This window comes from Globicephala melas, chromosome 4, assembly GCF_963455315.2.
Source record: "Globicephala melas chromosome 4, mGloMel1.2, whole genome shotgun sequence".
NCBI classification, from domain to species: Eukaryota; Metazoa; Chordata; class Mammalia; order Artiodactyla; family Delphinidae; genus Globicephala; species Globicephala melas.
Genome location: NC_083317.1, coordinates 115,057,179 through 115,074,724, shown reverse-complemented (window position 1 = coordinate 115,074,724; position 17,546 = coordinate 115,057,179). Strand labels below are relative to the sequence as shown.

At 42.5% G+C, this 17,546-nt stretch overlaps 2 protein-coding genes across 2 annotated transcripts in view; one reads left to right on the top strand and one right to left on the bottom strand.

The window, feature by feature from the left end:
• Nucleotides 1-3,350, bottom strand: part of P2RY14 (purinergic receptor P2Y14) — a 59,134-nt gene extending 55,784 nt beyond the window's left edge. The window contains exon 1 of the mRNA XM_060298496.2: nucleotides 3,102-3,350. The gene's annotated coding sequence lies outside the window, so the exon portion shown is untranslated. The remainder of the gene's footprint in view (nucleotides 1-3,101) is intronic.
• MED12L (mediator complex subunit 12L) overlaps nucleotides 1-17,546 on the top strand; it is a 327,428-nt gene that overhangs the window by 175,024 nt on the left and 134,858 nt on the right. The window lies entirely within an intron of this gene.

The following is a 17,546-nucleotide window of genomic DNA, read 5'->3' as shown; positions in this document are numbered from 1 at the left end:
CTGGTGCAGCAGCCTGTCTGGGGACTGCACTTTGAGAACTACCGCTCTGCCTAGACAGGTGTGGCACTCTTATGCCGACGATGTAATTTTCAGTTGAAAGAAACTCTCCTTAGTGTTCAGTCCTCCTCCGCTAGACAGCCCTCTGCAAATGAGGATACCCATGAAGGAGACGGCAGAAAAAACTTGCATTGGCTTCGACCTGTGTCTCTGTGGACTGGTCTGTTCTTGGCATTCCAGAGACAGCTCCCTGGTACCAACCTAAGCTTCAAAGAAATGTTGAAACCAAATGGAAGAAACATGACTTCTGGTTTCTTACCATACAGACTTTGGCTTGGGGAAGCCGCAGCACCTAAATTCACTCTAGGGACATTTTATAGAATGAACATTGTTACGGGCAACAGTGTTCCTCCGCCCTTTTCTTTTGCATCTGAAAAAGCAAGGTGGGTCACCAGCGGCTCTGCTGGAGCCATCTGAGAAAATGTGGCTGGGGTTCTTGCTCTTGGTGCAACTGTTTAAACTGGCACAGTCTGACCCGGAAACACAGCTTCACTGTGTGCCGTCAGTACTCCGCAGGCTTTGTCACATCGGACTAAGTGAACTTGCTAGAATTGCGTCATGCAGGACTCCTGCCTAACTGCAGAAACAATGCTAGCTCTTCGTACGTTGGAAAAAAACCCCCCAAACCTCCAATATTTCTCAGTTCAGCAGTTGACTTCAGAAACATCATAGATCTAATGGGAAATATCTGTTTGTTTCCCTTTCTTTTTAAATCAAAACTAATGGGGGGTGCTTTTGCTTTTTAAGCATTTATTCATTATTTTGCCCTCTCGTTAACTGACTTAGACTGAATGAGAAACACATGGATAGATTTATTAGTCAGGCAGATGTGAATGTGGGATTCACCGTAGATGAGTGGTTTTTAAAGGGTGGACCCCCAGATCAGCAGCATTACTATCACCTGGGACTTTGTTAGAAATGCAGATTCTCTGGCCCCAACTTACTGAATCAGAAACTTTGGGGAGTAGGGCCCAGGGATAAGCGTTTCAACAAGCCCCCCAGGTAATTCTGACGTGTAGCAAAGTTTGACAGGCACTGTTGTAAACGGCTTTACGTTATATCTTATCTGTCTGTTTTGGTCTACAGAGGTATTGAAATGTCTAAATTATGCTTTCCAGTGGTCTGATATGTAATTTCATACACATCTGCTTCGATTAAATGAGTCTTTGTAATAATAGTGAAAGCAATGATGATGTTAGCCAACATTTACTGAACACTTTCTACATTACTATGTTAAAGATTTTACAAATAATATCTCATTTAATTTCACAGTAGTCTTGTGCTAATATCATCACTGTTTTACAAATAGGGGAATGGGACTCAGGAGCTTGGTAGACAGGCCTCTTAGAGGGTGGTTTCTTAGTATTTTGCTGCCTGGTGTACCCATTAGCTGTTTTAATGTGTCTCCCCCCCACCCCCCCACCCCCCAAAATTCTCCTGATTTTGAGAGACTGTCTTTTTCTACTCCTGTCTCCTTCCCCCTTTTGTATCCTGTTTAAATATGTCAAGGATAATTATAATTTTATGTTTTTAGAGTAATTTTTCTCCCCAGTATATGTGTGTGACACTAGATTGAACACTCTTCGCACCAGGGAATTAGAAATACTCTCCTACAAATGCATGATTGAGGATGAAAGTAGTTGAAGAGGATTGAAGGACATGCCCATTGGCGATTGGTGGGACAGTGTGGCAGGGCCGGGAGGGGTGTAGCAGTGGGAAGGCTGGGCTGACTGAAACCCTGTGGGGTGCAGGTACCTTCCTTGTGCCCAGGGGCTCAGGCTCACTGTGATATCAGCTGGGTAACCTTGGTCAGGGTGGTTACCTCCTGTCTGCCTACTTCCTCAAGTGTGAAATGGGCACTTTCACATCTCAGCAAACAGTAGTTTTTTTCCCCACGCCCTGCCCACTCTCCCTTCCTGGGTCTTCACGCTTTGAGTATCTTGGTGTCCCCTCATTTCTTCCTTACTAAGCTGTAACAGACACGACAATCTACAGTTTATGTGTATTATTACCAGTGTGTAATGTGTATAGATGTGCATACTTTTATGTGTGTATTTATAGATTTTATTGAAGTCTAAAATTTATTTGTTATGTTCACAGATCATAAAAGGTTATTTTGATATTTTAGAGTGAGTACATTGTTTTATTTATTTATTTTTTTAAACTTATCTAGGTTTTTTTTTTAGTGCCAGAGCTGTTTCAAGTCTGTACGTTTTAGGAAGCTAAATATGCAAGCTATAGAGGATTTTCTCTTTTACCAGCGTGACCTTTGGTTCACTTTCCCCATAGAATTAGGCATCCTTGCTTGAAAAAAAAATTTCTGATTGGTTCACTGTGCTGACAGTGTGGATCTGCCCTAATTCCCCTGTGTGTCCTGTAAATTTATAATGTTTAAAGTATTTTAAATAATTTAGCTGGTTAGTCCTAGACCATGATAAGTTAACATGTGAACTTAAAGTTTTGCTATGCACAGGAGAGATGTTTGTGATTCACTTTCAAGGTAAATACATACTTTACTAGGTATTAATAGGGTTAATTTATCCCAATAACAACAAAGACAAAAGCTTTTATCTATATAAGTATATGCACAAATAGATACTAACTGTATATCTATGCCTACGTGAACTGGCCAACCAAAACATACTCACACTGACTTATAGGTATTATTATCATAATTGAGTTTGCAGTTTTTAGAGGCAATTTTGATATATATCTACAAGCTTTTGAAATGTTTGTCCTGGGTGAATACCTTTCAAGCATTTTCTCTGATTTCGCCTCATCACAGATGTATTTTGACAGCCACAGTCGGAAATCCTAAACAATCATCAGTGATAAAATTTCAGATTTGGATCCCCAAACCAGCACGAGCAAATATATTACTACATCAACCAATTATAGTTCTCAAACCCAAAGGAACTTACTGAGAATGGGGACAGTGCAGTGGTACTCGGCACCACTGCCGCCGAGCCCAGAATTCTCCTCTTCCATTCTCATGGCCCCTTCACACACCCTGATGTTCTTTCATGGAAAAGCTGTTTCCTTACCTGTTTGTAGCCCTTCATCTGTGAGTCAAACAGCATTCATTTCAGAACATGTCTCAGTGGACGCTCCAGGTTAAGACTGTTCTACGCAGAGTTCTCACTCGTCTTCAGGAACAGATGAAAATCAGGAACTTGACAGAAACCATGAGATAGTAGGTCAGCTGTCACTCTGCTGAATTGGTCAGTTAGAACTCACTCAAGGTCGGGAAATGGAAACAAGGAGGAAGAGAGATGTTTGGATCTCCGTGCGTGTCGGGCTGGCCTCTGTGCTAGTTCCTTTCCTTCAGTGATCCCTAAAAAAGCGTGGTCCTTTTTTTTTTTTCTCCTTGAACTTTCTTCTACTTTTTTTTTTTTTTCTCCCGACATCGCCACGTCATCCGGCAAATGAACAGCTGGGCAACAACCTCAGCAGGTTTTCTTTGTAAACTTCGCCATTGCCAAATTCAACATGTGGTAAAAGGTGGAGAGCTGGTGGGGTCACTGAGGTGGGAAGACATGGCTGTAGCTACCACACCCTCCTAAGAGGAAGCTCATGGGGGAGGCAAAAACTGCCCTCTACCCTTCTAGGTTCCTGGGGCTGGCCTCAGAATTACGTTGACCTGAGACCGACTAAAAAGTCTAATAACATGTGTACATGGGAGAGACCCAGGAAAACTGAGTAACTCACCAAAATGGCAGAAGCCACCACCTCAAACTCCGTCTTCAACCAAAGACAAGAGAAGATGTTGAGGTTAGTGGTCTGGGAATTCAAAGCGGGGGAAGGCAATTCACAGGAAGATGAAAGAAGAGCCAGTGTTTGGTAAACAAACATTTGCTGTACCCTGTACAGAGACAGTGGGACCCCGAGAGGCATTTTAACAAACAAATTCTGCTAGGTTCCTCCCTGTCTACACACCTAATTCATATTATACTGTAGGTATCTGTAGTGGTAGCTCCCTCCCTGGAACAGGTCCTCTACCTAAATTCTTTTAGGCAGTTAGGGGGGTAGGTCAAAGGTTCCTGAGTCTTTGGTGCCTGGATTGTTTCCAGCTCAAAATAATTAGCAGGCCTAAGAGACACATTTTGTGGGGGGGTGCAGGTTTTGCTCCCCGTTTCTTGTCAGCGGCCACATGGTGTGACAAACAGGTGGTGAGCGGGGCTCCCCCAAAATGTGGAATTAGTATTTGAGTAAAGAAGCATTCTGGCATCCATGACCCCATCTGTTAGATAAGAGGTGCTGTTATTGTTATTTTTTTCCCCACATTAATTTTTTCCATATTTAAGCATTACTGACAAATCTTGGGTTGGCCAAAAATTTCGTTTCGATTTTTCTGTAAGATGTTATGGAAGAACCCAAACGAACTCTTTGGGCAACCCAACAGGTCCCGAGTAGGACTTCAGATAAACTCATCATGCGTTAATCTTTTGCTAAGTGTGTGCTGCTAAGGTTACTGTTTTGAAAGTGAGAGGCAGGAAATCTCTGTATTTTGGGTTTCTTCCAGGTTGTATAATATAATTCGTAATGTTCCAAGGAGCGCTCCAGTGTCATTCCCACTGAAAAATCGTGTGCAGTTAGAGATGGAAGTACTCAGAATTGGGCTGCGAATCCCTCATCAGAGTGTGTGACGCAGAACCAGATAAGAAATTCTGCCCTGGAAGCTCTTTATTAGGCTGCTACATTGCAGGTGTGTTCTCTCAGGTGGTTCCACGGCCGGATTGTGGGCTCACAGTTTAACGTGTCAAGTTCAATTTGACTTAAAAACATAAAGTACATTTGCAGTCACAATAGTCAGTAGTACTTATTTCTGTGCTTATGATATGCCAGGTGCTGTTCTAGGTACTTTACGTGCACCTACTGTGTAATGGGCTGTGTTCCAGGCACTGGGGATGAAGTAGTGACTAAGTCAGACCCAGGTCCCTTCCCTCATGAAGCATATTTGCTTATTTTGAGTCTTACATACAAAGCCAGTAGTCACTACTGATCCTTAATAGACTCGGCGGAGGCCCCAAGGGGCGCAGGGCTGGTTTAGGGAAGCTTCCCACTTGGCTGTGCCTGGGTGCACCCCTTCTCCCTCCCTCCCCGGTGCCCATAGAGTCCTGGCTGCTGCTTTGACCCCTGGGGCTCAGAGCACCCCTTTGCCTACAGAGGCTTGCTAGCTTCCGCTTGCAAGGAGATCTGGTGGGCAAATACATGTAAGGACAAAGAGACAAGGACGATTGCCAGGGCACATTGCAGAGTCCTTCAGATGTAAACATCATGCTGATGAAATGGATGACTTAGCACTAGCAGTCTCTGAACTGCGGCTCTCAAGACTTCCCTGACTTATTGCAGGAGGCTCTGTTTATTCTGACGGTCTCAGAAACACCCATTATTTGTCCCCGTGCTCTCTTGTGTTTCTTGCCTTCTCCACGGGGTGCCCCATGTTTGTATGCAGCACGACTCAGGTGGACATTACCATTAAATTAAATTCACTGGATCTGCTTGTTTTCCTCTTGATACCAGGAGTTGCAAAGTCCAAGGCCAAAGGGAGAGCCCTACAGGTGGTCACCTGATGACAGGTAGTCCAGATAAGTGAAGCAGACCAGGTGTAAGACCCTTGGGGACTGAGGAATGGTGGAGAAGTGGAGAGCTCATGGCCCACCCAGGGGTGGGGGTGGGGCAGCTGCTCAGCTAGACCTTGTCAGGGTCCAATGTTGCCTCCTCTGTGGATGGGCCAGTGTTGTCAGAACCTCAAGTGGTGATTGCCCTGTTTTAAACACTTTTTTGTGTTTCTGTGTTTTAACTCGTTGGGTTCTCACAACAGCTCCATGAGCTGGGTGGGTTCCACCTCTTTCTTAATAGATGAGGAAACTGAGGCACAGAGATGTCCCACAGCCCCTAGAGTTGGGATTTGGACCCTGGCAGAGCCGCTCCTGGAGCTCGTGCTCTCAACTGCACTTTTATGTCTCTTCTGGTTTCACGTGCCGTCTAAGTCAGACACTTTTCAAATCGTGTAGGCCTGATGTCTTGTGGGGCGAAACGGAACCTGACTGACTGACTGGCTCGTGGGAAGCCGGTTCGTGGCCTTTGCTTTATAGCAGTCGTATCGACAGGTCGCCGGGGGACTCAGATGAACACTTGTCTGCGAGGACTGGATCGAAGCACAGATACACATCCTTTCCCACACTTGACTGAGGGGCGCTTTCTTTGTATTAGATCCTGTCACAGCCGGTTTACACAGGAACCATGTGAGGGACAGCTGCTTATATTTTTACAGATGAGAGAGTAGAACTTGGGAGAATGTAACGAAGTTGCTCAGGCGGGGAGGTAGCTGGGCTGGACTTTGCAGCCAGAGTTCAGATTCAGAGTTCAGGATTCCTTCCCCAGTTCAGCGGCTCTTTTCCACAGCCACGTGAACAGTGAACGCTGGTTCGTTAATTCATCAAGCATCTGAGAGCCGGCTCCTCTAGGCAGGACAGGCCTTGTTGGGAGCACAGAAAAAGTGTATTTTCTCATCAGGAAATGCTGGTTGTACGCAGGTGTGACATTTTTTAATCTGAGGTAAAGAGAGTGATGGCAGCAGATAAGTGGTGAGGGTAATCATGATGATGGATACCAAGGCGAGTGGTAGAGTTAGTGGTTAAGGCTGTGCTTGCCTTGGAACTGGGGAAGATGAAAACATAAGGGTCCAGGAGGAACTTGGTGAGTTGTCTGTTCATCTTGTCTTCTCAGGATTGCATGTTTCAAGACAGAGTGTCTGCCTTAGGAGAGTTTTTGGCTATAGGAGCTTACTGCCAGCAGCGCAAGGGCACGTCCTGTCGTTTCTCTTCACATGTTTGGGAGGCTTTTAAGAAAAGCCTGGGGCTACCACCTCTTCACCCCTGGGCCCCTGGGCGGTCCTCCTTGCTTCTCTGCTCACCTGGGGACTCTGAAGCAGTTCTGACTCTTTTAAGGTCGTTGTTTATATACTTGACTGGTCATTGACACCAGCCGGGGAGCTTTAATGATGCAGATTCCAAGACCCTACTTCAAATGAACCAGTCAGAACCCTTGTTTCTGGCTCAGAATTCTATATTTCCAAAAGTGTCTGGGTAAGTCAGAAATGTGGCCACGTGTGAGCCTCCCTGCCTTGCTGTTTCGGAGCCTCTGATCTTACAGCCCTTGGAGGAACTTTCATCCTCCGGGCAGATGTCCTGCCTCCTGTTTTGTCTAGCTCCCTCCAGCTGCCTGGCCCTCATCAGTTACCGCCATAGCTTTGGACGCCCGTGCAGACCCTGTGCCCTGAGAGCAGAAATTGTGATGATCAGAGGACTAGTTGGGTGGTATTAGTGAGAGGAGAGATTCATAGGGAGACCTTGAGACAGAGACTAGGGCTAGAACATCCACAGATTAGGTGAAACCCAAGGAGGAAGTAAGAATATCATCAGGGACTTATGTAGCAAAAACAAGAATGTCTGACTTCTCCTGGGGCCTTGAGTTTTACATTTCAGCCTGTCTTCTCTGATCATTTTTTTTTTCCCTATTGGATGTCAGTGAATGATACAAATCTGTCCTTACGCTGTCTGTTGTTACTCCTTCTTTTTAGCCGGGAGGTTTTAGGAGTGAAGTCTTCCTTTCTTTATGCACCTCACTCACCCTGTCACCCAGATTTTGCAAACTGGCCTCAGGTGTCCCAGAGTGTGGAGCTTGTGGAAACCTGGGCATATTTGTGAAAGACTTGGACATATTTCAATGCAGGATGTAAAATTTTTTGTATTTCCTTGAGATTTATGCTGGGCATTTTGTGCATATGCCTAAATGTAAAGATTAGCTTGTATACATTTTTTCTCTATTAGAAATGGAAATAAGTATCTTATTAATGTTTGCAAAAATATTTTATCTTGACAAACTATTGATCCTATTTTGTGTATTTTAAAAAATAGGTATTCTGTTCTGATGATTAACGACACAAATAACGTGGCTTTATTCAACACTAGACACCAGTTTCAATACAAAATAAATAAAATAATAACGATGATGGTAATAATAATAGTAGTAGTAGTAATAATAACATGTAGAGGGCATATTTCCTGCTTCCAGGATTCCAAAAAGGAAAAAAGACAACATAATCGATGTTTTGTTTTCCTTTTGTCTCTGATGCTTTGATTTATGCCGAATAGTTCTGTGTTCCCTCAATTTATTTCCATTTCCCTTTGTGGAACCCTAGGATTAAAATACCACGGGGCTTCATCCTGATTGATCTCAGAACCCTCCACATAACCGGGTATGACCGCCACCCCCAGCCCACCCCATATGCTCACACACGCACACGTTTCCTTTCCCCAGCATTGCTTCCAGGCGGAACTCTGCCTCGTCAGTTACGAGACTGGTTATATATAAACATCTCTTGTGTATTTGTGTACAAATAGAGTGAGTCTAATACGGGGAATCCTCCAAGGTCTGTTATCGTTTCCAGTCAGTTTCCATCCAGCCTGGCAACGGCTGCCTTAAAAGCTGGTTTACTTACTTCTATAAATGTCTTATTTTGTTCCTTACTCCAAAATCTTTTCTTTAGGTACAAAAACAACTTTATTGTTACTGCCTTATCCCCAATTTTTCCCACTTGCTTCACTGGACGGTTAGCCACACTAGAGCAATTTGCTTTTTCCCACTTGCTGTCTTGGGGACTTACTCATGTTAGCCCTATATAATTATGCCATTTTTTCTGCATAGCTTTGTAGTATCCCATAATTTATTTAGTCAGTCCCTATTGATGGACATTTAGATAGATATGGACATTTTCAATGAATCTATTTTAACTGCAGGAGCTCTTTACTGGGTTACATTGTTTTTAAAAAGTTAAAGCTTTGCTGACAAGTGATTTAGAGTGGGGTGTGTGTGTGTGTGTGTGTGTGTGTGTGTGTGTGTGTGTGTGTGTGTGTGTGTGTGTGTGGAGAGGGGGTTATGTTTGCAGACAGGACTCCACTGGACATTGAGAGATATACTGGGTTAAGGATACAGAGGATTTTAGTACAAGGCTCAATAGAAACATTATAGGAAAGTGCAGAGAAATTTAAAGGAAATGAATTTAGGGAAGTCCAGTGGTTAGGACTCGACGCTTCCACTGATGAGGCCCAGAGTTCAATCCTCATGGCCAGAAAAAAAAAAAAAAAAAAAAAAGAAGTGAGTTTGGAAGTTGCCCTCGAAAAGGATCTGTGAAGGAGCTGGTGTCTGAAATGATGGCTCTTTTATGCCTAGAATAGGGTGAAAGTCAATCTGGGAGGAAAAGAACGGTGTAAGCTAAGGCATCAGGGAAGGAAAGTCAGCCGAGGCGGGTGGGGCATAATGTGAGGATATCTTGATCGTCATGGTGAGGCGTTCATAATTCACTGTACCGTGACGCTTTCGAGCTTTGTGATACAGTAATTGAAGACGTGCTTTTAAAAAGTGTGATCTGGTAGAAAAACATGGAATGCAGACGTGCCTTTGTGTGTTTCTCTATGTGAGGCATCAAATCCTGCCAAAGTCAGTGCGTTGACTTAGGGTAGTGGAAGGGCGTGGCAGAAAGTATGTCTTTAGAACATAATTAGTCACTATACTGGAAAACAGTGCTTTTTGGTTTGTTTTAACCTCTTGAAATGAGCGACAGGCATGGAAATTCGTTGGCAGTTGTGTGCTTACCTTTATCTGAGAGTTATTGGAGAAACAAATGTCTGGTACGATAGCTCCACCTTCTGGAAGGTTGGCACCAGTAACAGTTCATAAAAAGAACTGGTATGTGCAATATTTACATATTTTGTGGACGGCTAACAAAAACCTCACTTTGACATAGGCACTGACGTTGAGTCATGAGTTGAATACCTAGTCTCAATTAGTTGAATTGCTCAAACAGGTTTTCTGTGTTGCTAATATTAGATTGGGTTTAACCTTAAGAATCAGAAAGAATGAATTTCAGTTGATGATATTCACAAAGAGTCAAAATTGAGAACTCGTAGTCACAAAAACAAAATCTCAGTGCATGTATTTCCTCTTCTGTGTATGGATTTTTGGAAAAGTGCTCATAAAGCCAGAGGGCATTTTCTTTTATCCCTCGGAGTCTCCAAAATGTATCCTTTCTCATTATTTCCATACTGCTCTTAAGACTCAGTTCACCTGTCACTATCCCTGGGCGTGTCCCTGACATCTTGGCATTGTTCATATACTTCCCACATGGCCTATGTTTTTATATCAATCTCAGCTGGGGTGGGCAGTGGCTGCCTTGGTTGGCTTGTTTTGGTCTCACCAGTGCCCGCTCCTATAGCAGGCTCTCAGAAATGTTTGTTGAGTGAATGTGTGTTACCAAAACACACCGGGGAGAGACAGGGAATATCCCGCAACTGTATGCTCTGGTCCTGTAGGTAAAGATAAGAGAGACGATGGAATTCATCTGAAAACAAGGACTGCGGATATTTTTAAATACTGTTAACCCAGTGGCATCAAATCATCTACTCATTTGTATCTGCCCACTTTTGAGTTCCTTCCGTAGGTTTCTGGACCCCCGACCTGCATAATGATTCATCCTAGGATGGGTCCCTTAGAGGATTGCGTGCTGCTTTATAAGACGGTTTATTTACTTGGCACTCTGACGGCTCAGCTTTTTTAGTGAATCGTTAGAACAAGTTAGGAAAATGAGCCTCAGAAGTCACTGAGAGAAGCTTCGGCCGGAAGGAGACTCATAGAGAATGAATACTTCATTTTTATTATGTCGATGAAAATAATAAACAATCTGTAATAGGAATAGAAAAATGTTTGATTTGAGCCAAACTGAGGACTAAAGCCCAGGAGACAGCCTCTCAGATACTTGAGGAACTGCTCTGGAGAAACATGGTTTTCAGCACAGTTTTATGTCTTCTCAGAACAGAGCACATAAAACAAGTCAGGGATACATTCCTTCATGGTTTCCAAAAAAAGATCGGCACGTACACAGTGAGTCAGTGTGGCCTTGGCCCCTGGGACGGGCGTCTGTCTTGTCATGGGAGGAGGACCAACACTGGCACCCCAGGAAGGGAAGAATTTAATCCCTATTTTTAACAAGGGCCTTTACTTCTGGTCTGTGCACCCTTTTCTTTAATAATTAAAACAGATGTACAGTGTATGTTCGATAGGCCACAAACAGGCTGTTCTGTTAGCACGAAATTCAAGTCAACTCACGTATAGGGCGGAATGACTTCCCCGTGCCTCGATATCAGTTAGATAAACCTTTTATCAGTTAGATACACTTTCCCGGAGTTGTTCCGACAAATAGATGTCGCCTGTTCGGGCTGCGTGATGTGCGAAGAGCAGGCGCTAGCATGTTGAGGGGAAGGTTTTGTGGTGGGGAGACTTCAGCGAACTTGCCTGAGGTTAACTGAATGCTGTGGGTGAGCTCATGCAGGTTTCTGTCGTTGTTGTCACCACCCCCCCAAGACTAAGCACCCCTGAAATTTGTAGACTCAGTCTTCTCCTCTGTCCAGCAAACTGCTGCTAGCTAAAGCACACTTGTGTGTGCTTCTGCTTTGTGCGAGTGTTGTGTGGTCCTCTTTGGCAATTTAGTTTCCTTGGCAGTGTGACCGAGACATTTTTCTGTGGTTTTAGGCCATTAATGCTGTAGAGAGCTACGTACCTGTCTAGTTCCTATTTGGAGCACAGCAGTGATTCTTAGGCTGTTCTGCATGGACCAGTTGGCGTCATCAGAATGTAGAATCAGTGAGGCCAAGTTTCTGTGTTTAGTCCTCAAGTGAGCTGTTCAGGGAGCAGCGGTGCGTGTTGCCCTTGTCTTATTCCCAGGGATCACGGGGTGGGTTGAATGAGGACGTGTGGTTCCACTTGTGTGACTCCATCATGACCGGAAGGCTCGTTCGGATCCCATGTTCTACTCCTCCTTCGGGAGCCTGGCAGGCTTCCTGTAGGGGGTGTTTATCTAACCCGAGTTGTAGTTCGTTGGTGACATCAGTGCCCTCAGTGGCCCAGCCTCCTGACCAGCCTGTTTGTTTAGTTGTCTCCACAGAGGCCTGTGTGTTGGAAGGACAAATGCAGCCTCCCTCTCTAAAATCCTGTTGAAGTCACACCAATCATAAATTTCGTACTTAGTCGTTAATAGTGGGACAAAAGATTTGTGATGGTTTTGCTGTAGAGGAGAGAGAGAATTTAAACTAGAATTTAGCTTATGTGTTCCTTCAGGAAGCCAAGGCAAATAAAAATACTCAACTTGGGTGAGCTGGGTTCTTTCCTGTGGCGTTGAACAGAGCCGCTAGCAGCGACCACTAACCTAGAAACCGTTATCCACCCACCCAGGAAACCTCCGTTAGAGACTTTTGTTGAATACCTGCTCATCCAGCATCCAGGGCTTCCCAGTTTGTGTTAGTAAACTGGATGGAAGAAGCTTCCCTGTGGGGCCTCTCGCTGATGAAATGGCTGGATTCCCTGAGCCCTCTTTCCTTGTCCTAAGCTGCTTGTTTAACTGGGTAACGCAATCCTAACGTAGACGCGAATCTTCAGATGCGCTCTGCCCACGGGTTTGCCCGCACTGTCTCAGCTTACACCCGTGCCAGCTCAGTACGTGACACTTTCAAGAGTTATCTAGGTTTTGATCCTGAACTATATGCTCATCTGAATTATAAGGGAATAAAATGATCAAATATGTGTGATTGGTAGGCTTAACGTTCTCTTAATAGTGAGTATAATCTTTCATATTTAGTAAAGAAATTATTGAGGCTTTGCTTAAGGGTGCTTCTCAACTTCAACCCCAGCTTTATCTGCAGTGGTGAAATAGTTTGTGCTCCTAGCATTCGGTAACATAAATAATTGGCAAGGCTTTTGGTCATGTCATTAGTACCTTGAGGCGTGCGTTTCATTTCAGTATTGAGCCGTGGTTAAAGCCAGAACTTCTGGAGCCAGGTGGCTTGAGTCTGGATCCCAGCAACGGCTTTTCTGACCTGTGTGACCTTGAGAACGTTAGGGTAATGCTGGTGCTTCCTCAGGGGTTTATCAAGGGCATGAAGGTAGTTGATGCAGGTCAGGTGCTGAGAACGATGCCTGCTGTGTAGGGAGTGCCCAATAAAAGTTAGCTATTTTTATTTCATTAGAAAATAACCATTGAGTGTTAAAAGTACTAGGCGAGAAGAGTATGTGAGGGCCTGGGACGGAAGGGAGAACCTGAGGCCTCTAGCAGCAGTGCCGGCAGTTTAGAATCGCGGTGCAGTTGGTTCGTTTTCTCCTCTCAGCTGGGTGTACGGTGGGAGGTGGGAGCCAGGTTTGCTGTGCTCCCAGGTCCTTGCTGGTCCATGAGACGACACAGCCTCCCCCGGCCCGAGGCAAGCCCGATGCAGGGCCAGGCCGGGTGGAGGCCTAGCTTGCCCACTGTAACTGAGGGCAAATCTGCAAGATTTGGTGCAGGGCTGCTAATAGGGGTGAGGGCAAGAGGGGTCATAGGATGACTCAGAATTTCCAGTTCAGGTGCCTGGGTGGATGGTGATGCTGTTAATCAAGTTCAAGGGTTAAGGAGCCCCCTTGGATGAGGTGGAGAAAGCGATGCAGTCCATATTGTTATGGTCCCACAATACCAGGCAAAGTGAGGTCTGTGTGTGCAGATAGGTTATATTATGTCTGGCTTTCATATCACTGTACTAAAAATAGGTTGAAATATATCCCACAGAAAGAGTGCATTGGGTTTGATGGGGTTGAGAAGCCCTGATCTAGATGATTCCAAATTTATATCATGTAAGTGTTCTGCCCAGTATTCACATCCTTATATACTTATTCATTTTTCTATTGTGTTTAATGGTGGCCTTTCTCTAGCTGCATAAAACAGCACATAAAAATCTAAAGACACTGGTGATATGGTTCAGGCTTTTTGAGGAAACATAGAGATATTTATTTTTGATACTTGACAGATGGCTTCACTGTTACTGAAAGTATTTTGGTTTGGGCTAGTAGTAACAAGCATGGGATGGGATGTTTAAGGTCTGTTTCTAAGGGCTATTTGAAAACTACCATAGGTTAAGGAGCTGAGTCATGTTTGTTATACTAAATCTATTAGCCCTCGTTATACATGCTGTGTGTTTATATGTGTGTCCAGATAAACATGTCTAGAGTGTTGTTGGAAAGTCTTGTTTATAACATTTAAACCTAAACTTAGACTTGGAAGCTTTGGGCGGTCTGGTGACTAATTCTAGCTTCTTGTTCATAAGCTAGGCTGATTTAATCAGATGTGTGGCTCATTTCTGAGAACTACTGCAACCAGTGGATATTCTCTGGCATTATTCAAAGAGAAATTGGCCACTTTATCAAGAACGCTTGCCAATGAAGCTGTTTGAAAGAAAGGAATTTCCAGTTTAGTTCCATATCTTGCGTTTTCAAATGAGGAGAAGAAAAGATAGGTGGTCTGATAGCCACATTACACCATTATAAAAATCATTTTAGATGATTTCTTGTTATTGTAGCTTATAAGAAAAACTTTAGAATATTCAAAATAAAAGTTGCCATTTGAATCCCATGCATTTCTTGATACGTTAAAAATTTTAACACTGACAATCTTATTCCTCCTTCTTCAACTCTAATAAATAAACTCTAATAAATCATTTTATATTTAATTAAAATTTTTTTGTATTTCAAGGAAGAGCAGCCAGTATTTGTTCCATTTTCCCTGTGAAATCCATGTATGTTGCAGCCTTTTTAGTTTTTTTAACATCTGTAAGATAATTTCTTATAGGTATCAATTATTTTTTTAAACATTTCCAGCATACATTTGTCTGGGCAGCTCCAGGACTGTTTTTGGTGTACATTAGCATTAGAGATGACTGAAGGAATACTCGGGGGAGGAGGGAAGGGTTAGGCCATGTTATTGTGTAGTCAGTCGCAAGCAGTAAATAGGACAGGAGTCGTTTTCTTCAGGTGTTTCATGAATTTTACCACTAGATGGTGATACAGGGCTGGGGACGGGAGCTAAGTCAGCATCTACCAGATGTTTATGTTGAAATTTGAAAATGTTTGAGCTTAAGAAATATTTACTTTTATAATTTACTTAGATATAGCCAAAGATTATTGTAAATATAATGTTAGACATTTTTTTTTTACATGGTATGTGCCTAGTAAGTATTTATTGATTTGATAGCTGTCTTCTTGCGGTGTTCTGTCTGGGAGAAAACTCTCTATTTATGAGATTTAAGTGACCCCCAAGCTTTATTTTGCCCTTGTTGTTTTTTTGTTTATTTTTTTCGTATATATCACATTTCTCCAAAATGATCATAAAATGTGTGGTTTAGGTTGTACTGTCTATGCACAATTTTGGCTTAGCTGTTTACCTAAATTTATGAATTTTCCTTGTTACCATTCCCTTGAAGCTTTAGTTGAGAAAAAATTATGATATACTGTTTGGAAATGAGAAGAAAATGGTATGAACTGGTATAATGAATATAACAGAGTTAGTAATCCACTGAAGATTTTCTATTAGTCAGTTTCTCTGCATGTAAGTTTTATAAGTAATAGAAAAATTTCTTTTTGAAAGTATCTGAATATGTTTCTCATTTGCATAAAATAAAGAATAACTTTGTTATTTATTGCTGCCTTAAGAGGGTCCTGAAACATTGACTATAATCCAAAGGCTCCATGTAAGAGATTTTAGATTTCAAGTTTAAGATTGTTTCCAAATTATCAATTAATTAAAAACCAGTCAAATAGAATGCTTATTTTCTTCAGCATTAATGCAGTAGTTTGTATTAACTTATGACACCAGCACAATATTTTATGCTATTCCTGTTGATATTATGTTAGTTATATAAATGATTCATTCTTGGTTGGCCTGGATAAGTAATTTTTGTGACCACAATGTGAGCGTTGGTGTAAAAAACAAGCAGTATGATTCTGATGTTTTGGTAATATAGCTTTAAAAAAATAGGGATAATCCTTTCTATTTTTTTCCTAAGTCAATGTTTTAAGATGTCCCATTGATTTAATCATGTCATTTCAGAGAATAAATCCACCCTTACATAAAATGTACCCACTAACTCTACAGCAATCCAATTTTAGAAACATGCAAGTGGGATTGAAATATTTTAAGGACCTCTTAGACTGAGGCCTGAATTTTAGAGGATTAAATGAAGTCTGGGGTTTGGTAAATTTCAGAGCACCAAATGGAGCCATTGATGCTATTAAAGATGGTAGGTTCTTAGTTTTTAGGTTCTGAGGTGAACATGCCTTTAACAGAATACACACACACACACACACACACACACACACACACACAGAGGGAAGTGGGTAGTATCACTTATGAGTGGGATATTTGACTTCTTTTTTGCTCACTTCAGCTTTTTAGAATTTCGCAGGCAGATCGTTTACAAGAGTCTAAATAAAATATCGCACTGTTTTGCATGTGTATGTCTGCTTTGTCTCCGTTAACCGGTAATGTTCCCTTTTCCTCAGCAAACATGCCTTCACTCCTGTTCTTTTAATGCTCCCCTGGTTTCTTGTTGAGTGTTAGGAACAAATCAGGCATCTAGTCAGTGGTCAAGCAGCTGAAGGCTTTGAAAAAGAATGAAGGCTCAAAGGTTTATATCGAAGCAGAAACTATTCTAAGATAGTTCTTTTTTGACTTGATTTATTGAGCTCTGTTCTTCACCTGAAGGTGTTACTTTTAAACTAATGATATCCCTGTTAATGATGGGATACAGCTCAAAAGGAAGACTATTTTAAAACTCTAGTTTTTCTAAAATAAGGACTATTAAGTGGCTTTTGAATAAACTACATATACTTGATTATTAACCAAGCCTTCACATTCTCTTCTCTACCCTTAGTACAGGAGGATTCAAATGCAGCATAGGGTATAAGAATGTCAAACATAAGTTCAGAGTGTTTTATCCAAAATCTACTTGTCTTAATACTCTTTTTTTTTTTTTTTGGTCACACTTTTTTTTTTCTCTGAAATGATCTAAGTTTAAAATCAGTTAATTGACTTAAGTCTTTCAAATGCGTTGCTTAAAAAAACACAGGTGGACTTTCTTGCCTACCCCCCACCCCGCACTGTGCAAGTTTTTCTCATATGCATAAGACATAAATAAACACAGACAGGGGATAATGGCTAAAGGTTGTGTATGGGCCACAGATACAATGACAGAAAGACCTAGCAATCCATATTTACTCAGTTACATCTGCAGTGTATGAGCTGTGTTGAAAACAGCATTTTCTTTCCCAAATCTTAGGGATCCAGGTTAGATAGAGTTCCCTCCACTTCCTCTTCTTTCAGAAGTGGCTTCAGAGCACCAGCATTTCCTGGAAGCATTTCCTGCAGTGTGCTGGCATTGCTGTGGCCTTTTCTGCACCTGTAACCTGCTCCTTCAACCTTGAGCCATGATCCCTGCCACTCAGCGACACACCGCCTCTTGTTAATTTCACTTTTTGGGTATGCCTTAATGTTTTTCTCAGTTCCAAATTATACCCCAACTTCATATCATCTCAGTTCTCTTTTCATCCATATTTCGATGGGCTCAAGCGAGGGT